This window comes from Manihot esculenta, chromosome 14 (assembly GCF_001659605.2).
Source record: "Manihot esculenta cultivar AM560-2 chromosome 14, M.esculenta_v8, whole genome shotgun sequence".
NCBI classification, from domain to species: Eukaryota; Viridiplantae; Streptophyta; class Magnoliopsida; order Malpighiales; family Euphorbiaceae; genus Manihot; species Manihot esculenta.
The window spans coordinates 26,028,559-26,053,019 of record NC_035174.2 but is presented as its reverse complement, the minus strand read 5'-3'; the positions used below and the strand labels follow the sequence as shown (position 1 = coordinate 26,053,019).

The 24,461-nt window shown below is 35.7% G+C and overlaps 1 pseudogene; it reads right to left on the bottom strand.

Annotated features, from left to right (window-relative positions):
* The window catches only part of LOC110600583, a 76,720-nt pseudogene extending 54,968 nt beyond the window's left edge, over positions 1 to 21,752 (bottom strand).
* Between the last annotated feature and the right edge of the window lie 2,709 nt (positions 21,753 to 24,461).

Genomic DNA, 24,461 nt, shown 5'->3' with positions numbered 1-24,461 from the left:
TAGATGCTGCCTCCAAGAACCGCCAAAGTCCAGCACACACATCCTGAGCATATCCTCTATGGTCTGGATGGTCCTTTCTGACTGTCCGTCCGTCTGTTGATGGAAAGCAGTACTGAAATCCAACCTAGTACCCATGGCGTTCTGCAGACTCCGCCAAAATCTGGAGGTGAACTGGGGCCCTCTATCTGACACTATCGAAACAGGAACCCCATGCAGTCTGACGATCTCATCGACATACACCTGCGCCAACTTGTCCACAGAATAGCCACTCCTGACAGGGATGAAGTGAGCAGATTTAGTGAGTCTGTCCACAATCACCCATATGGAGTCCAATCTGTTGGACGCTGCCGGTAACCCCACTACGAAGTCCATAGCTATATTTTCCCATTTCCATTCTGGAATAGGTAGCGGGTTAAGCATTCCAGCCGGCTTCTGATGTTCCAGCTTCACCCTCTGACACACTTCGCAGGCTGACACAAACTGTGCCACTCCCTTCTTCATAGCTGGCCACCAATAAACCTTCTTTAGATCTTGATACATCTTGGTGGCCCCGGGGTGAACGCTGTATCTTGCATTATGAGCTTCTCTCATAATGTCTCCTTTTAGCCTTATGTCATCTGGTACACATAGTCTGCTCCCATAGCGGAGGATCCCCTTGCTGTCGAATCTGAACTCACCATCATTGCCTGACTGAACAGTCCTGGCAATCTTCACTAACTCCGGGTCCTCATGCTGCTTCTGAGCCACCTGCTCCAGAAACACGGGTGCCACTCTCATCTGGGCCACCAAGGCACCTGTACCAGACAACTCCATCTGTAGACCTTCCTCAATGAGCTTGTAAAACTCCTTCACCACTGGCCTCCTTTCTGCCGATATGTGGGATAAACTGCCGAGTGATTTTTGGCTTAAGGCGTCTGCCACAACGTTCGCCTTACCCGGATGGTACTGAATCTTGCAATCATAGTCACTCAGCAGCTCCACCCATCTTCTCTGTCTCAGGTTCAAATCTCTTTGACTCAAGATGTACTGTAGGCTCTTATGATCCGTGAAGATCTCACATTTAACCCCATAGAGGTAGTGCCTCCACATCTTGAGTGCAAAGATTACTGCTGCCATCTCCAGGTCATGTGTGGGGTAATTCAACTCATGCTTCTTCAGCTGCCTAGAAGCATAAGCAATCACCCTCTCATTCTGCATTAGTACACAACCCAGTCCCATACGGGATGCATCACAAAAGACTGTAAAGTCCTCATCACTAGATGGCAGAGCTAACACTGGTGCTGAAGTCAACCTCTTCTTAAGCTCTTCAAAACTCTCTTCGCACTGGTCGGTCCACACAAACTTCTGATTCTTCCTGGTTAGTCTGGTCAGAGGAGCTGCAATCTTTGAGAAGTCCTGAACGAACCTCCTGTAGTAACCTGCCAAACCCAAGAAACTTCTAATCTCTGTCACTGAAGTGGGTCTAGGCCAGTTAGCCACAGTTTCTGTCTTCTTGGGGTCTACCTCTATACTATTTTCTGACACCACATGCCCCAAGAACGAAATGCTCCTCAGCCAGAACTCACACTTAGAGAACTTGGCATACAAGCCATGTTCCCTTAAAGTCTGCAGAACCAACCTCAGATGATGGGCATGCTCCTCTGCGTTCCTGGAATACACTAAGATATCATCTATGAAGACAATAACGAAGTGATCCAGGTATTGACTAAATACTCTGTTCATGAGATCCATGAATGCTGCAGGGGCGTTGGTTAACCCAAACGGCATCACAAGGAACTCAAAATGCCCATATCTGGTCCTGAAAGCTGTTTTTGGCACATCTTCATCCCTTATCCTTAGCTGATGGTACCCCAATCTTAGATCTATTTTGGAGAAACAACCCGCTCCTGCTAGCTGGTCGAATAGATCATCGATCCTTGGCAGAGGGTACCTATTTTTGGTAGTGACTTTGTTCAACTGCCTGTAGTCGATACAAAGTCTGAGGGATCCATCCTTCTTTCTCACAAACAAGACCGGAGCACCCCAAGGTGAGGTACTCTGTCGGATGAAGCCCTTTTCTACCAGCTCTTGCAACTGCTCCTTCAATTCCTTCAACTCGGTGGGGCCATCCTGTAGGGAGGGATAGAGATCGGTCTAGCTCCAGGCACCAACTCTATTTCGAACTCTATCTCCCTAGCAGGTGGTAAACCTGGAAGCTCGTCTGGAAAGACATCCTGAAACTCTCTGACAACTGGCACCGAGGCTGGCTCCCTGACCTGACTGTCTAGCTCTCTCACATGAGCTAAGTACCCCTGACATCCCTTCCTAAGCAACCTACGAGCCTGTAGAGCTGATATCAGACCTCTAGGTGTGCCCCTCTTGTCTCCTCTGAAGACGACCTCTGACCCGTTCTGATCTCTGAACTTGACTACCTTGTCTCTACAGTCCAAGGTAGCACCATGGGTAGATAGCCAATCCATCCCTAGAATGACGTCAAAGTCTGTCAAATCTAGAACCACAAGGTCGGCAGAGAGGCATCTTCCCTCAACAAAAACTGGACTGTACTGGCAGACTGACACTGCCACTGACGGGTCACACTTGGGTCCACTGACCCATAGGGGACACTCTAACCCAGAGACTATCAGACCCAACCTCTCAACGGCTCTCGGAGCAATAAATGAATGAGATGCACCCGGGTCCATTAATGCATACACATCAGAACACCCAATGACGAGATTACCTGACACCACGGTGTTGGATGTGTTAGCCTCTTGCTGAGTCATGGTGAAGATCCTGGCTGGAGCTAATGGACCTTCACCTCGGGAACCAGAAGAAGAGGCTGCCCCTCTCCCTCTACCTTTGCCACTGCCCTGAGTTGTGGCTGGAGCTGCTGGCTATGCCACACTACCAGAAGCTGTCTGCTGGGGCTGGCCCATAAAAGGTGCTCTAGGACACTCCCGAGCTATGTGTCCCTCCTGTCCGCATCTGAAACATGTATTAGTCCCAGCTCGACACACTCCCCTGTGCGGCCTTCCACACCTCTGGCATTCTGTACCATCTGAGCCTGAACTCGAGCCACCGCCAAAACCCAGACCGGATTTCAACTTATTCCAAAACTTATTCTTTTTCGGCTTCTTGGTGGTGTTATCCCACCTCTTCTTACTTGAGCTCTGAGAAGAGAGACCTGGCCCTCCTCTGCCTGGGGTCTTAACCCTTGAAGACTGGGTCACTGACTGCTTCACTGACCCCTCAACTATAGCACTCGCCTCCATCCTTCGAGCCATATCCACCACAGTGTGGAAACTTTCCCTCTCAACTGACTGAATCAACGAGGAGTACCTAGAATGCAGCTTCATCACATATCTCTTGGCTTTCTTCGTATCTGAATCTAGAGCTTGCCCTGAAAAAGGCAATAGCTCCAAGAATTTATCTGTGAACTCCTCCACGCTCATGTGCTCTGTCTGCCTCAGTTGCTCAAACTCAATCATCTTCAGTTCTCTGGAACTGTCTGGAAAAGCCCATCCAGCGAACTCATTCGCAAATTCCTCCCATGTCATACCGTCTAGTCTCGGGTCCACATAACACTTGAACCATTCCCATGCCTTCTTGCACTTTAAAGTGAACCCTGCCATCTGAATGGCCCTGCTATCATCCGCCCCTAGCTCATCAGTTATTGTCTTCACTACTCTCAGATACTCAAAGGGGTCATCCCCTGACTTGTATTTGGGAGCATCCAGCTTAAGGTAATCTGTCATCTTTACTTTGCTCCCACTGGTTGAGCTAGGTCTGGGAGGTTGAGTAACTGGGGCTGCTGGTTCTGTAGGTGGTGGAGGTGGGGGTGCAGCATTCCCCGAGGTGGGGTTTGCCGGGTTTGGATAGAAGGGTGAGGGTGGATAAGCTGGGTACTGTGTATAAGGTGGATAGAAAGGTGGATAAGGCATGTAGGTAGGGTAGGAGTTAAAGCTGGAATAATCCAATGTGCCTCCCATCGGATACCCTGAACCCTGTGGGAAGGGTGGATAATGGGGTGAAAAACCATACCCCGAGGCCTGAACGCCTCCCTGAGACTCCCCTGTCCCCTCTTCCTCCATGCTCACATCCAGATTCCCATCCCTCCTCTGATCCTCTTCCATAACCTCCCTCACATCGGAAGAACTTCCTCCTCTATCTGTCCCCCTTCTGCTAGCATCAAAAGACCTTCTAGGGTCCCTTGACACTCTTTCTCTGTTTGCTCTACAAGACATTGCCCTGGGCAATGTAGGAGGACGGGCGCTCGTGCCCTCATCCTCAGGTGGTACTCCAGTCAATCTTGCAGATCGACGGGTTCCCCTCATCCTATTTTCTGAAAAACAGTACACATCACAAAAACATTAGCATCATATGGTTCATGTGGGCACACATGAACCCTCATCACATATACATCATTCATATCATAGCATCAATGCACATGTATATAATCATGGCATTTCACATCATCAAACAAGACAAGACTCCACATCCTATCCTAGTGGACATGATCTTCCTATTGTGCTTGACCTTCTAGAACATCTATGAGCCCGACACTCTAGGTCTGATCCTATGAACCTAGGGCTCTGATACCATTCTGTAAAGATCCGAAAATCGGACGGCTACCGGCGCTAGGATCCGGGTCGACTTAAGGCCGCCAAGACCCGTAGTAAGCCTGACTTGCAACCTGAAAACCTGTTTAATCCCATACATGATCACAACATACATAAAAATTTAAAACTTTTCTTTCATACATCCAACTCAACCTGAACATGCACTGCACATAGCCATAATCATAATCATGATCCCTCTGTGGGATCTCATCAATGCCCCAATGGGCGATACATCAAAAGATGAGTTAGCTTTCATGAACATAATAAAACATTTTTTATCATGTAATAAAAGGGATACCTCATACACAATGTCAAGCACAATATCTAATCCTCAATATCATTACATGACTGAAACTGTACTTTTACATAACATTAATACATCTATCATGTCCACACTAACTATTACATACACGTGACTTCATTACTCTTGTAAACCTCCTGGTCTACCCTGTACCTGCAATCCTGGGGAAATTGGGAGAGGGGTGAGCTACTAGAGCCCAGTGAGCAGAATAATAAAACACTTAAAACATATGATAACATGAAATGCATCACATCACAGCTAATCACATCAAGGATGAACTTGTCACCAATAGCCCTTTACATGGTCCAACTGTGCCAGAACGTAGAATGGGTCCTGGTCTTTCCCTTACATATCATAACATAACAGTGTCCAACTGTGCCAGAACGTAGAATGGGTCCTGGTCTTTCCCTTACATAGTGCCAGCGAACGTAGAATGGGTCCCACTAGTCTTACTTTCCGTACCGTACATATCATATCGTCATATCATAGATCGAGGGCTATGGATCATTCAACATTCATCCACATCAACATCAAAATATGCAATGCAACATATTCGTGAATTCTAATGCAAGCAACCTAATTCATCACATGGCATTCATGATGCATGAACAATGCTCAAAACTTTGAAATTTATTTACTTTAAACGTAAAGGTTTATTCCACTCACCTCTGGATAGCTCTGACCAGACACTGGGGCAACAGACTCACTGCGGGGGTCCTCGGTTCCTCGGGTCCGAACCTACACAGGTGGACTCAAATGAGGGACCAAACATACGTGAACATAACTCTAAACTATTCCCCAAAAACCCCCTAAAACATCATGGAATAATCATAGAAAAATATGCAAGAAAGGGCTGGACAGGGCACTTTCGGCGGTAGGTTCGGCGGCCGAAAGTCCCTCAAGAGCCGAAAGTCAGGCAGGTTCGGCGGCACCTTCGGCGGCCGAAACTCCCAGACAGAGGCGAAACTCATGCATGTTCGGCGGCACCTTCGGCGGCCGAAAGTCCCAGGTAGAGACGAAAGTCTCCTTTCAGGGGCAAGCTTCGGCAGCCGAAGGCTGCCTCCACAAGCATGTTCGGCGGCCGAAAGTTCCTTCGGCTGCCGAACCTGGTTTCTCCCAGAATGGCAGAAACTCAGCTCCCCTATGCATTTATGCCTCCTATCTCATCCAAACATGCATAAACCTATTCTACAACACTCATACACAAGCATACAAGTTCCTAGGGGCATCAAACCATCAAAACCCCAACTACAACACACAAGCAACTCACATTGTTCAAAATCACAAAAAAAACCCATAAGCTCAACATAAGCTACACATGCATTTTCTACCCTATGAACTTGCATAAAACTTATTTAAAACATAAAGTAAGCTAGAGATCGACTCTTACCTCTTGAAGATCGAGGGTGGAGGCGATCTAACTTGGAGTTGGAAGAGATTTGAGTTTTTGAACCTCAAAGCTCCAAAACTTGCTCAAAACTCGAAAATCTTCAAAACAAGATGAAAACTAGTGAAAAACTTGAAAGATCTGAAGGAAAAGACTCAAGATCGGTGAGGGGTGACGGAGGACTCACCTTGGCCGACAACGGGGAGAAAAACTCGCCCGTTTTCGGCTAAAGGACCCTTTTATAGTGGCTGGCCAGGCCACGTTCGGGGGCCGAACGTGCCTCCGCATGCATGCCATGTTCGGCGGCCGAACTTGAGGTTCGGCGGCCGAACCTGGACTTTCCTCACTCATGCTTTCGGGGGCCTAAAGGCGCTCCCGAAGGCATGCATGTTCGGCGGCCGAACTTGAGATTCGGCGGCCGAACTTGAGATTCGGCGGCCGAACCTGAGTTTTCCTTCAAGGTTGCTTTTATGCAAAAGCTCATTTCCATTTTACTTAAAACCATGAAATACATTAAAACATTTTATAAAAACATGATTCTACCCTACTAGAGGCTTCCGACATCCGAAATTCCACCGGACGGTAGGAATTTCGATACCGGAGTCTAGCCAGGTATTACAGAGACCTTAAATGGTCTTTTCTAGTTTTTTTCCCAACTTACCAAACTCAACATCTGTTGTATCTGTTCTTTTAAGGACTAAGTCCCCTATATTAAAAGCATGTGGCTTGACCTTACTGTTGAATATTATAGTCATTTTGCTTCTATGAACTGCAATTTTGATTGCAGTATTTTCTTATAAATACTTGGCTTAATTCAAATTGAATTGCATTTCTTCAGGACTTCTTGAAATCTCAGGGTGCTTGCATGCGCTTGACATTGATGACACCTCTGGACAAGCTCTTTTGCATCTTTCATTATCGTTGGCCAGTAGTATCCTTGTTTGAATACTTTTTGGCGATCGTCCGAGCTCCTTTATGATTTTCTCAATTATCTTCATAAATGTTTTTGAGGATTTCTCGGCCCGTATCTTCTGTCACACATCATAGCCATGGTTGAGTTGAGGATCTCCTGTACAACCGACTATTAATTAGTATATATTTAGATAATTTTTTTTTACCTATTTAGCCGACCATTCATCAGTCGGTAAATCATCCTGTATCAAAAACTTGTACACGGGTATCATCTACGACTTTCTTTCCTTTGCCGCTGCCATTTTGACTAGAAAATTGGCCTTTTCGTTATCATCTCTAACCACCTAGTGAAGTTTACAGTTTCCCCTATTGGTAGTAACCTTAGCAGCAGCTGAGAAAAATGATAAGAGGCCGGTTTTAATCCAGATGAATAAAGAAAACTCAATGGATCTTCCGACAATGGAACCAAATGATGTAACTGAAAAAATAGAGTTGTATTGGGATTGGTCCATCAAATAGAGCTATGTTGTGATTGAAAAATCCTACAAGAGAGAGAAAGTGAGGTGGTTGGCGTCTACGACAGTCATTCTGATGCTCAAGTAAGTACGTTGAAGAAAATGACAAGAGAATTGTAATGCTTAGAACTCAAAAGTAGTTGTGTAAGAGAATAAAGTATCTTTGTCTATGTGATCCTTAACTTTTATACTGTAAGGAGGTGGGATTAATTATAGTATTTTTTGAAAATCCAGTAATGATATGGCCGACTCGTTGATAAGGGATTTCGCCAGTTAATTGGTCATGGATCCTGTGATTATAAGCGTAAAAGAGATTTGCTGGATTATAACTATTAACGGTAACTTTTTCGACAATGAAACCAAATAATGTAACCGAAAAATATAGCTGTACTGGGATTGGTCCATCAAATAGAGCTATGTTGTGATTGAACAATCCTACAAAAGAGAGAAAGTGAGGTGGTTGGCGTCTACAGCAGCAGTCACTCTGACGCTCAAGAAAGTAAGTTGAAGAGAAGGATGAGAAAATTATAATGCTTACAACTCAAGAGTAGTTGTGTAAGGGAATAACGTACCTTTATCTCTGTGATCCTTAACTTTTATACTGTAAGAAGGTGGGATTAATTATAGTATTTTCTGAAAATCCAGTAATGATATGGTCAGCTCATTAATAAGGGATTTCGCCAGTTAATTAGTCAAGGATCCCGTGATTACAATCATAAAAGGGATTTGCTGGATTGTAACCGTTAACGGTAACTTACTATAAAACTTCACCCTATAGTTGAGAGGGCAAGTTCTAACGAACTGAATTGACTGAAGTCGACTTGAAGCATCCAAATCTTTTTTTTTCGATCATCTGATCAGACCCTTATCACACGGTCCTTTTTTCGAGTGTCAGCACGTGGCCTTCTGCGATTATTATGTAGTATCACTAATATTCTAAAATTATTTATTTTTTTAAAAAATGTATTATAATATCAAAAAAATATCATAAATCAAATAATTAAACAGTTTTTAAATATTAGAAAGAAATTTTAATCTTTAACTATATAATTCTCTTACTAAAATAAAATCTCAATTTGAGTTGTTGAAAATTTTATGTATAAAAATGGAAATATTATTAATAATAAAATCCTAAAAAATAACAGAGTAGGATGCAGATTTTTTAATTAATAATAATTTTAAATCAATTAAAATAAAGAAACAAATTATAATTAAAAAATATTATTTTAGATTAGATATTCCTACTATTCTTCCATCCACTTCTGCATTCGATCGGTTCGATTCAAAATTAAAATGAACCGAATAAATTGAAAATAAAAATTTTAGTATTTATGAAAATTGAACCAAATCAATTTTAATTAGAAATCAAATCGAATCGAATCAATCTGATTCAGCTCAATTCAGTTCGATTTGATTGATTTGAATTTTTAATAAATTTTTTATTTTTTACATTTTATTTTTAGTATTTTAAAATTTAATTGAAATATTTTAATTTTAATATGATTTAATCTCTCTATATTATTAAAAATGATATACTATTATCACTAATCGGTTCGGTTCGATTTATTTAATTTTTTTTTATTAAAATTGAATCGAACAGAAATAATCAAAATTTTTGAAATAAAAAATCAAACTGAACTGAAATAAATAAAAAACCAAACTGAATTTTTCAATTAATTCAATTCGATTGATTTTTTCGATTTGAACCAAATAATGTTGATCCCTATCCGCTTTCCACATATATTTATTTATTTACTAGTTAAATATTTATTTGTTTATTTACTAGTTAAATATTTATTTATTAGTCTTAATTAACGTGTATTTTACATTTAATACTGGTTATAATATAAATAAATTATATTACTTTTATTTTATATATAATTATTATTATTTAAAAATTTTATATATTACTTTTTACTTTTTTAATATTATTTAATATTTAAATATATTATTTTAGTATTTATATATAACTCAAAATTTAAATTTTTTTATTAATGTTAAATTAATTTAAATAATAAAATAATTATCTACTTAATTTATCATTCAGTATAGATACTTCTTATTTTAAAATTTTATTTTATTAATAAAATAAATTTCAATAATAAAATTATTATTTGTTTTAAAATTTTAAATTTTAAATAATAATATTATCAATTATAAATAAATAGAAAGTGTCTTTATAGGGGTCTCCGCAATAGTCCACTTTATCAACGTCAAATCTGCTTTCAACATAGACACCCTTGCTCTCATCTCCGTGGAGAACTCGTTGATTATGGTTTCCAGATATTAGATTGTCTCATGAAGGTCATCAACTCTGTCAGAAACACTTTCCATAGCATCAGCATCAATTAGGCCAAGAATAACTTCTAATCGTGCCACTCTCTCTTGAACTTCTATAGCTCCACCACCAGCCATAGTAGTCAATGCAAGCGTCCAAAGTAATAGGGCGCTGATACCAAATTGTCACAGAGTCTAAATTAAACACACACAATAGCAATAAATACTTAGATACTTGCTAGGCAGCCAAGGATTCCCACTTGATTCAACTACACACTCAATTTTGAAATGAGGTTCGACAGGTACAATTTCTCAACTATACAAATGCAAGACAACAACAAATTATAGGAAAACTTTTCCAACCTTTTATTCATTAAAAGAAATATAATATGAGGGACTCCTCTTACAAATTATCCCATATATATATATATATATATATATATATATATATATATATATATATATAAAGGAAATAAGCAGTAGTTACAAATGAGAGTTACAAGAAGTTATGGCTAACATCTCCAACCACCTAGGAGTACATTCGCCCACTGCCTGTTATGAGAGAAAATAACCCCATGCTAGCATAACTCCCCCATGTTTATAGGCAACTCTTCTACCTCCAGCAACTTGCAGCAAATTCTATCTATATGATGGACTAGACTGACACCCAAGCCTAACCCTTACAAGCCAATAAGCAACAGCTCAAAACTTCCAACCAGTTTACACCCAGCAGCACTCTAGACTACTCAACACACAACCTTGCCAATCAAGTGTGTCCATGCACAATTATGGTGGAATCAGGGCCCAACTCCATCCAACTTATGCTCACCAATCAAGGATATGATAGTTGGCCTCTCAATGTATGGACCAATAACAAATTTTATTTAATTTTATTATTTAATATTTTAATTTTAATTACTTTGTATAATATAATGTGATGACGATGAAGAGATGACGGTAAGTGAAATTTTATTAGTGAAAATTTTATTTTCATTATAATGTGATATTTTTATTAGTGAAAATTTTAATCATTAAGTGAAATTTTAAAAAAATTAAAAGTATAAATTTAAATTCTCTATCTTTAAAGTACGAGTAAAATTATAAAAAAATTATAAAAGTATAAGATTTTTTTTAACAATTAATTCAATATTTTACGCTTTAACCCACTCCAGAACTGATTTTAAATTTTAAAAATATTCGCTAATCAAATATTGAAATACCTAACTAATTATTGATCAAATACCCAACTGATCAAAATAAAATGTTTAAAAACAGAGATTAGAGCAATATTATAGCACAAGAGAATAAAAATAGTTAGACCATTAGTGTCTATATATAAATCTTATAAAGAAAAAATATATTTAAGAGTAATACCACAAACCTAAACAATTGACCAATTAGAGAAGAAAACAAATTCTAAGGTGAAAACAGATTCAAAATGCGTATAACAATCCAATTAATAAAACAAAAATTAATAGAATATAATAAAAATAAGCTGCTGCAAATACTATTAACAAACAAACCTGTAGTAAATCACAAAAATGATAAACAAATTCACAATTACAAACTTTATCCTTTAAAATTTGAAATCAATAAAGATAATATATATATACGGGAGATTTACTATTTAGTTTTTGAGTATTGCTATTATTATCACGTCAATCCCCATGTCAACTTTTTAAAAGTGATATTATTGTAGTTTTATTTTATTAAATGAATCTTGTAGTATAAATTACTATTATTACTATTTTAAATTAAAAAAAAATTACTTTCAAAATAATTAATATTAAAAACAAATTTAATGCTTTAAATTGTATTATTATTATAACAATATTATATTCAAATTTTTAATAAAATAACTACTTTTTTGAATATTTATTAAAATTAGAAATTTTATTTTTTATATTTGTAATATCATACTAAAAGAATATTATAAATATTTAATAATTTTTATTAAAAAAAAATCTAAGAATGGAAATTTGTTCTAAATTTACGGAGGTACGCATTCCTTTATTTTATATGAGTCGTTTGGGTAATTTTTTCTGTTCTAAGTGTCAATAGGATGATTAAATTTTATATTTTTATAATTTCTAAAAATTAAATTTTAATAATAAAATTTAAAAACTCATTTAATATAAAAATCTATTAATTAGAATTATAAATAATTCGGTGAAGTTAAATCAATTAGTGAAAATTTAAATTTTTCACAAACACTAATATGTGCACAATAAATAATATAAAAGTATATTTTGTTTGAGATATTATTATTTATTAATTCAAAATCATAGATATTGATAGATATTTAATTACAAAATTTAAAAAAAAAAAGATCAAATAAAATAAAATATTATGATCCAGAAGTATCAGATAAAATATTATAATCATAACTACTTTTAATTATGATTTAAAAATATCCCTCCCTCCCCTATAAAAATAGAAAATATGACCTTCTACTTTACATCATTTCATTTCTAGTTATCATGGTTTCAGATAAATCACAATGCTTATTTTCATTGTTCATCTTAGCTCTTTGGGTTAATGTAGTTATCTCTCGTGAGCTCCACCATCACTCTCCACCACCCACCATGATGGAGAAGTATGAACAGTGGATGATAAGATATGGAAGAATTTATGAAGATTCTGATGAGCAACATAGACGTTTTCAAATATTCAAGCATAATGTTGCTTTGGTAGAAGCTTTCAATGCTGTCGAAAATAAATCCTTTAATATAAACATTAATCAATTTGCAGATCTAACCCAAGAAGAGTTTAAAAAATACTATCTTGGAGCTAGACTTCCTTCTCAATCCAGTTTAAACAATGTTCAAACTTTGAATGACGAAAACATTATTGATTTGCCTCCTTCAATAAATCAAGAACCAAGGCCAATGTGGTATGATATAAAATTATTTTATATATATATGTATATATTATATATTAAGCATATTCAATGTCTTATTAACTTGTTGAAAATGGAAATAAATGCAGCAAGTTGCTGGGCTTTTGCAGTAGCGGCAGCCATTGAGTCTGCATATAAGATAAAATATGGACGATTGATAGCTTTATCAGAGCAACAACTTTTAGACTGTGTTTCACCTGGATCTTTAAAGTATGATTATTGTGGTTATGGTTATCCGTTGCATGCCTATAGCTATATAATGGCTAATGGTGGCTTGACTACAGAATATAATTATCCATACCAAGAAAAAAAGCAATATTGTGCAAATTGGCGTGCATATCAAATTGCAGTTGGAATACAAAACTATTATACTCTTCCATCTTATTCAGAAGCCTCAATTATGCAGGCACTGATGCGACAGCCAGTGGTTGTAATTATTGATGCGTATAATTCTGGTTTTATGTTTTACAATGAAGGAGTATTTGATGGAAAATTACCAGATGGATGACAATCTTGTACCACTGATAACACGAATCATGTTGTATTAGTGATTGGTTATGGTACTGATCCTTATGGAAGGGACTATTTTCTCATCAAGAATTCGTGGGGAACTCTATGGGGAGAGGGAGGATATGCAAGATTGTTAAGAGTGGGTGGAGCTGGCATTTGTGGAATAACAAAATGGCCGAGCATTCCTCTAGTTTAATTTTAGTTTTTATTTCCTAGTTAATTGTTTTAGTTTTTATTTACTAGGTTAACTAGTATGGATTAGAAAGTTTTTCACGGTTAAATTTTACTATTCTTGTAATAAAATCAGTATGCTTAAATTTAATTTCATTATTTTAATTTAGAATTTATCACTCCACTCACTATATTTAAATACAACTAGAAACCGGCATAATAATTATAATTAAATAATAATTATAATTAAAAGAATTTAATTAAATTATTATAGATATACATAATTTTTTTTAGAGTAGAACCATAAAATTAAATAAATTAAGACCGAATAAAAATAAAAAATTAAATTTCAACCCTTTAAATTTCAATATCTAATACTTTTTAAAATTTAAATTAATGATTAATTGTGAATCGAGTTATCTTAGTTTTAATTTTATTTATTTATTTTATTTTTATTTTTATTTATTTATTTTAATTTTCATTATTAAATTAATTATAGAGTATATAAATTTAAAATTTTTAATCCCATTTGTATTTAAAATTCTTTTCTAACGGGTTTGTTTTATTATAAATCATTTTTAAGAAACATTGGTTCATCATTTCTATATTTGAATCAATTTTTTTTAAGTTATTTTATTTATTTTATTAAAAATTATGATACTGATAAAAATTTAATATTATCTATTTTGTTGAAAATTAAATTCGGTATATCATAGTAAATTTAATATAGGAATTTCTCAATTAAATATATATTGAATTAAATTCAAGGTTAATTAATAATCAATTTCTAGTAATTTCATTATTATAATACTAATAAAACTTTAAAACTACTTATTACATTGATAATAAAATTTATAGTTACTAAATTTAAATACATAAATGATTAAATTAAAGATGCAGGTAATTAAATTCATGCTAAATCTTTTCAAAACGATAGTTTATAACAATTCTAATTTTTTGTAATTTATCTATAATTCAATTGAAAAGATTTTTAGCAAATTTTATTATGAAAGCTTTTACTTTCTATTTGCAAATAATTTTTTTAAACTGAGAGTAATTTATATATTATTGTCAACCAATTAAAGTGATATAATTATGGTATTATTTTTTTTTTAGTGATCAAATAAATCTGTTAATTTAAATTATAATGAGTTAAAATATTGTTATATATATATATATATATTATATATTAAGTATTTTCATTGTCTTATTAACTTATTGAAAATTGAAATAAATAAAACTAGTTGTTGGGTTTTGGCGGTATGGCAGTCGGAATAATTGATAAGTTTATCATATATTCAGATAAAATAATTGTGTCATAGGTTATACCTTATACGCCTATAGTGGGCTTGGCTATAGAAGACAATTATCCATATTGATATCATAGAGAATAGTTTGATGACGTAGTTGGAATGAAACTAGGCTGCGATCGATTAGAACCTGTAAGAGAGGAAACGTGAGGCAATACTAGGTGTCCACAGCAGCCTCTCTGACGCTAAAGTTAGTGTTTTGAAGAATAGAGAGAATGTAATGTAGGACTTAGAGCTCGTGTAGTATTAGAGATAGTGTACATTTGCTTTTATGATCGTTTCCCTTTTATACTGTAAGAATATGTAGATAATATAGTATTTCCTGAAAAATGCGACGATGATATAGCTGGCTGCTCGATAATAGACATCGTTAGCTAATAGGTTTGTGATCTCGCGATCAAGGTGAAATGGGAATGTACCTGATAACGGTAACCCTGTGCCAAGACTCGGCCTATTAGGAAAGGGTGAGCCTTAACGATAGTCCGGGTATTAAAGTGTTCTGATCTCCTTTCCTGTAGCGGGACAACGTCTCCCACTTGTCAGATCCTTACCACTAACCTCTATTTTATAGTGACAACTCATAACTTACTTTGGGTGGATGTTATGTAACATTAGAGGTCCCTCACTGGTCTTCGCCTCTTTAGGCTCGAAGGTGACTGTTTGCCTTTCTGGTTTAGGAAACGTAGTGTGATCTCGATTGTGAGCATCATTTTGTTTGCCTGTGGTTGTTATTTTCTGTGTTGCATTCAAAACTTTGTCGGCTATTTCGCTGTATAAGAACTCTTTTTTTTCTTTTTAGTTCACGACAATTTCTCATAGGAGAGAGGAGTGGAGGTTCTTCTTCTGTTCTTAAAGGTAATCAAATCTGTATAGAGAATATCATCATGGTTTTCAAAGAGCAACTGAAGGTGCAAGCACACTGCTTAACTCTGTGCACTGGTCGAGGATTGCAACCGGCCTGACTATAATGATTTTTCAACGTCGCAATCCTTAGGGGGTTGGATTGTGTGAGATTGATTCCGAGGGCAAGGGCAGAAAGGTAATTGGGGGGACAACTCTTCTCATGGCCTTTTAGACGGCTCCTTCCCATAGGATGGGATAGATTTTCAGGATTTTGATGTAGTAGAGACTTTTGATGCAACAGAGAGTTTATTTAAGTCCCTTTCTTGACTCCTTGTAATCTTTTGTAATAGAAATATATATTTTGTATGCTTTTGTGTGCTTCTTTTGTTGTAACCATTTTTGCCGATCAAAGGGAGCTAAAGCGTTTCTTCTTTAATGCCCATTTAGTCACAAAATAGTTAAAAAAAATAGGATTAATACATGGGCGTGTGGCCTAAAGGACTGCTATCCTTTCATCGTAAAACACCTTGAGGGGTTTTGTTAATACTGATCTTTCACCCGATCTAGTTCTTTGTTCGACACCTTCATCCTTTGTCTTTTCAGGGGTTGGTATATCCACCTTTCTAGCTATCTGGCGCAGGTGACTCAATTAATGGGGCCAACGCCCAAATCTGTGGTTTGGCAAGAGTCGCCTGGTGGTCTGGCTTGTCGAAAATTACCTTATGGTCTTGCCTAGTGGGACCAACACTCAAATGGCTTAGCGAAAGTTGCCATATAGCCTAACTTGACAAAAATTGCCTTATGGCCTTGCTTAGTGGGACCAACGCTTGAATGGCCTAGCGAAAATTGCCTTATGGTCTTGCCTAGTGGTACCAATGCCCTAATGGCCTATCAAAAACTACCTTATAGCCTTACTTAGTAGGACCAACGTCCGAATGGTTTGGTGAAAACTACCTTATGGTCTGGCCTGGCGGGAATTACCTTATGGCCTTACTTAGTAGAACCAAAGCTCAAATTGTCTGACAAAAATTGCCTTATGACCTTAGTTAGTGGGACCAACACCCGAATAGCCTCGCGAAAACTACCTTATATTTTTGCCTGGTGAAAATTGCCTTATAGACTAGCTTAGTGGGACTAACACCAGAATGGCTTGGCAAAAGCTGCCTTATGGTCTGGCCTAGCGAAAATTGCCTTATGGCCTTGCCTAATGGGACCAATGCTCCAATTGCCTGGCGAAAGCTGCCTTATGGCCTAGTTTAGCCTCTCTTCGAAGGAGGCACTCCTCTCATTCCTTGTTACTGAAGAACACCACATGTAAAAAATACTTTGTTAATTTATTATTGATAAAACTTTCTCATATTACAGATGCTCCAGGAATGGGGAATGACTTAACTATTTAACTTGGTCAGATTACATGACTCTGGGTGAATAACCTTCGAGATCCTGAATGGTTCTTTCGGTTGATTTCTTTTTATCTATTTATTTCTGCCATTTTTTAGTGTTGCTATCTTCAGCAAATTCTATGAATCCTTGCAACATAACAATTTTGTGCCTCAAAATGTTTTGTATTGTATGGTGTTACGAAATATCTTGAAACTAAGTAAATCCAATTCCTTGTTTATGGCAAAACAGGATTTTTGGGTTCATATATCATAAGTTGATGTGTTTTGCACGCAGATGTGAGTATCAATGGATATATGAGGATTCTGTCTTTAAAATGAAGATATGCAAGTCACTGTTTTGCTGTAATTTTAAATTTTCTAGGGAAAAAGTTGTGGTTTATCATGTATTCAAAACATAATCTTTCTATAAAAAATTAAAATAAAACCTACTTACTTGTGTATTGGGTATACGATAGACTAAATCCAAGTAATAATTTTTCATTATTTTTATTTGTTTATTTATTTATTTTTTTCTTATTTTATATTCTAGTGTAAAAGTTTGAAATGGTGCTGTTTTACCTAATGAAAAGTTTTAAAGAGGCTCCCTTGAACTACATTTTATAAATTAAAAAAAAAAAGTTGGAGAGGGATCATAGAAAGAAGAGAAAGAGCGAGAGAAAGTGAGAAAGAGGTTTTTCAGGGTTGGGGTTTCTCTACCTATTGGTGGAGGAATCTTGATCCTAGCCATGGCAGTGAGCTTTATTCTGACTTTGATGATTTTTCTATTGTGGTTCTTATATAGTTTTGGTTTTGATTTTGGTGGTTTTCAGTGAGGTGTTTGGCTTTTCCGGTCGATTATTATTATGGATGGTGTAAATTGGTAGATTAATTGACGTTGGAGTGCGAAAATACCTCCTTATTGCGGCTCCATGGCTATCCGAGACTGAAACGCCATGGCATCGTTTCTTCTCTTTCGAATTTAGTCAATAATTTTTGTCTTATCGAGCCTGTTAATGGTTGGGTGGGTTTTGTTTGGTTGGTTTCTTTGCTCTCTTCCCTACCTTTTTAGGCTGCTCCTCTTTCGCGATCCTATTTTAGTTTTAGATTGTTGGTTTGGTTGTTTAAAATCTGTCCTCAACATGTATGCTTGCCGGCGGTCTTTTTCTAGTTTGCTGCATATCGGTGTAGAGGTATCAGACGAGGCAGTGGAGCATGATCTCAAAATAGATTGAGTTTGGTTTAGACTTTGGGTTGAAATTTGGGCTTTTTCTATTTCAATTATCCTTCTAGACTTTTAATGCAACTTAACTTACATGTTATAAAAAAAAAAAACTACCTTTTATTTATTTCAAAAGATTTATGTATTCAAAATGCTTCTATTAAGGTAATTTAAAAAGTTGCCCTCTTAGAATTATCTCAAGTAAAATTTAGTTCAACTATAATATAGAGAGAGGCCTTTTTGAATCTTTTTTTTTTTGTTAAAAAATAAATACATCTATTTTACTTTATTTTAGGTGTATTTTCTTGTGGATTATTCTAGAAGGGACCTCTTAAATTATCTATCTATTTATTTTATTTTATTTTAAATAAAATTAATAATTACTTGGAACATCTCATTTATTTTGTACAGGCAACACAAAACCTATTTAAAGTACAAACTTGAAATTTATTTTATTGAGACTGGAAATTAGTGTAACAGCCCGGAAACCGAACTGCTACCGGCACTAGGATCCAGATCGGCTTAAGGCCGCCGGGACCCGTAGTAAGCCTACTGTAAACTCTGTGTACCTGTGAAATCCCATACATGATCATACATTTTCTGTAAAAGTTAAACCTTTTCGAGGAAACCCATAAACACATTAAAAACTCTTAAAACACTTTAAAACATTAAAACAAGTTAAAACTCTTTGGAAAACATCTGTATTATCCCTTCTAGAGAGTTCCGACACCCGAGATTCCACCGGACTACAGGAATTCCGATGCCGGACTCCAGGAATTTCGATGCCGGACTCTAGTCGGGTATTACAATTAACATAAAAAATTATTCAAACAATAATAAGTTGTAGTCTTTGACTAAGTCACCACTATTTACATGTATACCAAATTAAATTACGGGAATTTTTTTTTTTTTAGAAGATAAAGATCAATACGTTGTAAGGGGTTTAAATCTTTGATAAAGTACAACCGATTAATAGGATTTCTAGCAAAAGAAGGGGAGCCAAGGGTTTTCTGTGATAAGTTATGAGCAACATTATTACGAGAATGTTTTACAAACAGAAAATTGATAGAATCGACAGTTTTGCTCAACTCCTGAATATTCTTAATCACCGCATTAATGTCAATAAAAGCAGGATTCTCTAAGAGATTTGAGACAATATTCTTGTAATCAGTCTCGAGCGGTATGTGCCTTAAGCTCCTATTCCTGATAAGGAGGAGAGCTTCTCTATATGCCAAATTTTTAAGATGCGAGGGATCAGAGATATGATGGATAATTCCGTATCTCCCGTCCATAATCTCATATCGTTTGTGAAAGAGGGGAGGGTTATCCTCTCCTTAAAATGAGATGTTGCCCCTCCCCTTTCTTTCCGTTGTGACATATATGTCCTTTTCTAAAATCTGTATGGATTTTCGGAGTCGATAATTTAAAATTTTTTTGATTACTTTTATTTTTATTTCATATTATAATTATTTAATTTAATAATATTATTAAGTTTGTAAATGAATTTAAACTTGTCTCATTTATAATATAATTAAATTTAAATTAAGCTCGATTCTAGAATATTAAAAACAACTTAAACTCAGTTTTAGTAATAAAGTTCGAGTAGAGTTCGAGTCTTGTATAAATTATAATGAGTCAAACTTGAATTATTTAAAACTCAACTTAATTGCACCCGCTTATATTTTATGAGATAGATTTTTTTCATACCTCTTGAATATAGCTCGCTACCCAAACCCAACCTTGTCAAATCTAACAAATAGATACAACTAGGTGCAATGTATACTTAAAATCAAGCCTTGAGAGCTATAACTTCTTGCATATAAAAAATTTTTACAGTGTAATTATTAATCTACGCTCTTTCACCAAACTGTTTATCAATTATCAAAGATATAAAGCACATACCATATTAATAAGCTATAATCACTCACCAAATTGTTTACCAAGAAAAAGTACACCATAATAAAGAAGGTACTATTTTCTTGCTAAACAATGACTGATAGCAGTGCTGGAATTTTTATAATCTTGTAGCTACTAAAACCTCCTTCCTCCAACAATTGTTTCCATTCTGGTTCACTCCTTTCCTTGCCTTGGAAATGAATCATCATTAATGGATTATATATTAATCTTGTATGCTAAAATAAGTCATGTCCTTGTGGACTTAAAGACTATTTCCACCATTATAAGTTTTCCAGTTTTCTGGGGCAATGCTTCTCGATGCTTTTTCGAAGATTTTGATGCCCTCATTTCAAATCTGCATTACGAAACAATTCGATCCAAACTGATTCAAATAACTTTTGTTAAGTTATTTAGTAGTTTCGTGCTAATTATTATATATAATTTTGATTTTCCGTATTTCACGGATGTGGGACGTTACACATCAAGTAATCAGCTCGCTTTCCCACATTATATATCCACTACATTTCAACAACAATTAATATTAATTGTAATATTGATAGATATTGAAGTAGAAAGTTTAATTAAATTACATGTTAATTCATTACCTTCATAAGAATGGTATCAGTTGCTGGAATGCTTTTAAACATATCACCAGCAATATGTGTGACGCCCTCACACTCTGGTGCAGTAGCTACCACATGTGGAAGATCCAAGTGTATTCTTTTTATATGTGGATGTGGCTTCACAATCTCAGCCACCATAGCACCAGACCCACCCCCAACATCCACAAGCAATCCTACTCTATTGAAACCATCTTTACAGCTGGTCTTCATTGCTTCCACAATGATGTTTGATATCCCATCCATAGCCTTGTTAAACAAGGTATTGACTTCAGAATTTACTGATATAAAATCCCAAAACTCTAAACCATGAGACCTAGCGAACCCATTCCCACCTTCCTTGACAATATCACTAAACTGATGCCAACTTTCTAGTATCTCTGTATGGTATTGCAACATCAGTAAGGGTGCAAGACTCATCTTCGAATTGCGGAGTAAGAATATGGAGGATTCCCTGAAGCCATGGAGAAGAGTAGTGTTGTGTTCCCCTTGTGGACTTGAAGTGAAGATTCTTTTGTGAACTAATAGTGTCGGACCCGTGAGAGGCGATCAGTGTCCAAGGAAGGGAGGTTGATGCTTTTAGAAATGGAAGATAAGGAGAGAGGACAACCATGGGAGTTTATTATATCAGGAATGACCAACTCAACTACACACTTGAGTGCCATGCCATCCACATAGCCAAAAATGCACTGCCATATTGTAGCTTCACCTTTGAGCATTGTCTCTTGATATCCTGCTTCTACCTTTTCCATTTCTCTCTTCCTTAATCTTCCACTTCAGAAGATTAAGGGGTGTAATGAATATATTACTCAAGTTATATATTTCTCCATCCTGATCCACAAAAGACGACTAACTTTAGAGAAAAAAAAAAAAAGTTTAGTGTTCCTAAAAATATTTCAAGTACCTCTTTATCCTTCATTATCTCTTTTCTTTTTTAATTTATTTTATTCAATTGTATTTCCCTTCTATGATTTGTCTGCTTGCGTTGACTTTGACGTTTTCGCTTAGGGCCTTTAGTTCAGTGGTTCAAGACACCACAGACTCTAATCGAGTCTCTCCTCTCTTTTGTAGACTGTCGATTTAAAGACTATAAAAAATACTTCAATGGTAAAAAAAAAAAAAAAAAAAAAAATTGACATTTTCTAACTGATTTGAAAATATCTGCAGCAGCGTGGGTAAAGTGAAGTTGTGTCAAATTCTCATTGGTTGATGTTATTAACATAAGGGATTTTGTTTTTTTCTTTCCCTTTTTAATTAGTTAAATCTTGTAAATTAGAATGTTTGTTTAAATCTCTCTCAAAATTTGTTTAGATTTTCTATTTTTATAATTTTATCCTGAAATTTTCATTTATTTATTTTAATTTTTAAACCATTTAAGTGTTTATATATAAATTCAAATTATTTATTTAGTTTTTTTTATTTTATTGTCATCTTAATTGTTTCAAAATTATTGGGCGATTCAATAATTAATTTTACATTAATTATTATAATATTGACTAAACAAATTTTAATATGATCTCAATTTATGATAATATAAATTTTAGTACATCAACATTATATTAATAAAATATAATCATACATCTAAATTATCATTAAAATGGAAGCATAATAATAATAAATTTTTATTTTAAAAAAAAATTTTAATAATTGATGCTACATAATGATCTCTCAAAATAAGTTATGAGTTATCACCACGAGAGAAGACCACGTGACAAAAACTTGATAAGTGAAAAATGCAGTTCGGTCCGAGAAAAAGGACACTTGAACACTTTAATACCCAGTTTATCACTAAGCACAGTCCATTAAATAAGGCAAGACTCAGCATAAAGTTATCCCTATTACGTTTGTAATCGCGGAATCACTAACCTATTAGCCAATAATATTCCTTATCAGACTTTCAACCATATCACTATCTAATTATCGAAAAATGCTATATTTATCTCCACCTTCTTACAGTATAAAAGGAGATGGATTATAGAGGTAAATATACGCTATTCTCTTACCCAAACACTTTGAGTAATTCATTGTATTCATTCTCTTTTTCAATGTACTGACTTGAGCGTTAGAGTAGACACATTCTCTCCCTTGCAGGTTTTAACCAATCACAGTGTAGCTTCATTCCGGCCACGTCATCAATCCAATCTTTGCAACATCATTTGATTCCGTTGACAGAAATTCCATTGAATTCTATCTACTCATTTGGATTACGTCCGGTCTCCTACTCATTCTCTAAAAGAGAAATACCTTCCTCTCCTTTCGCTCTCCAAATGGCTGATAGTTCGCGAGCTGCTAATATTACTATCAACGAGGGTGTCATCGCTTCTTCCGACCCTAACAATAGAGAAAGCATGCTCTATTGGTTAATGAAGCAAACCTTAATAATTTAAATAAAGAACAGATACTCTAGTACATTCAAAAGTTGCAAGCTACTCTCGGATAGTTTAAGATTCGGGAGGAGGTATCAAACATGACTCCTAGAAGAAGGGAGGAAGTCTGCATAGACACTCCAAGGGCTTAAACAAAAGCGGCCAAAAGTCAGCTTAAAGGAAAGGCCGAGTCCGAAGATGAATCAAACGAAACTCTGAAGGGCACAGATTGGAAACTAGTACGAGCTGTGCAAAGGTACCAAAAGGAACAAGAGGAGGATTTCAGCTTAGATGGAGTCTCACCACTTTCGAAAGAAATTTTAACAGAAATCTTTTCAACTAAGTTCAAACTGCCTAGCCTAGACAATTATGATAGAACAGCAGATCCCAGAAGCCACCTATCGATCTTCAGGACGACCATACAGTTTTAGGATGTCAACAACTTTGTGTTATGCGAGTATTTTCATCAACTCTCACAAATGATACTAACATCTGAACTCAGGTTTAATCCAAAACTTTACAAAGTTTGCTACGCTATTTAAATCCAGATTTATCACTTGCATACCTCCTAAAAAACTTTCCTCATATTTGCGGAAGATTCCCCAAGAAGAGGGCGAGTCTTTAAGGATTTTTATCTCACGATTCATTGCTGAAGTCATACAAGTGGAAGAGTTAAATCATAAGATAACATGTGAAGATTTGAAGAAAGGATCTCGCAACGTCAAATTTATGGATTCCTTAATTAAAAATCCATCCACGACGTATCAACAGTTGATAGATAAAACTCTTCAAGTATATCAGGTTGATGATAAAGTCCAAGTATTAAAAGAAGACAAAAGGGCAAATCAAAAGCAAAGTCAAAAGTTCGAGAGGCGAAGACATGAAGGAGATCATAGAAGTTATCTAATCTCCCGAAAGAGGGATGATCAAAGTAAATATAAGAATTATACTCCATAGAATGATTTACATACTCATATTTTGATGTGGATCAGAAAAAATAATAAAGAAATCCGGTGGCCACCCAAGCTCAACCCCAAGAAAGTAGTTAATTGTTATATGATTAGTTTATTGTTATATGATTGGTATATGATTAGTTTAATTTTATATCAAGTAAATTGAAAATGATAGAAAAATTAAGAAAAATGTAAATTTTATTTTCAGGGACCGATATGTTTTAACGTATAAAAATGGAAGGATTTAAATATTTAAACTTACTTGAATTTTAAAGCAAATAAAAATAAAAATTGTAGAAAAT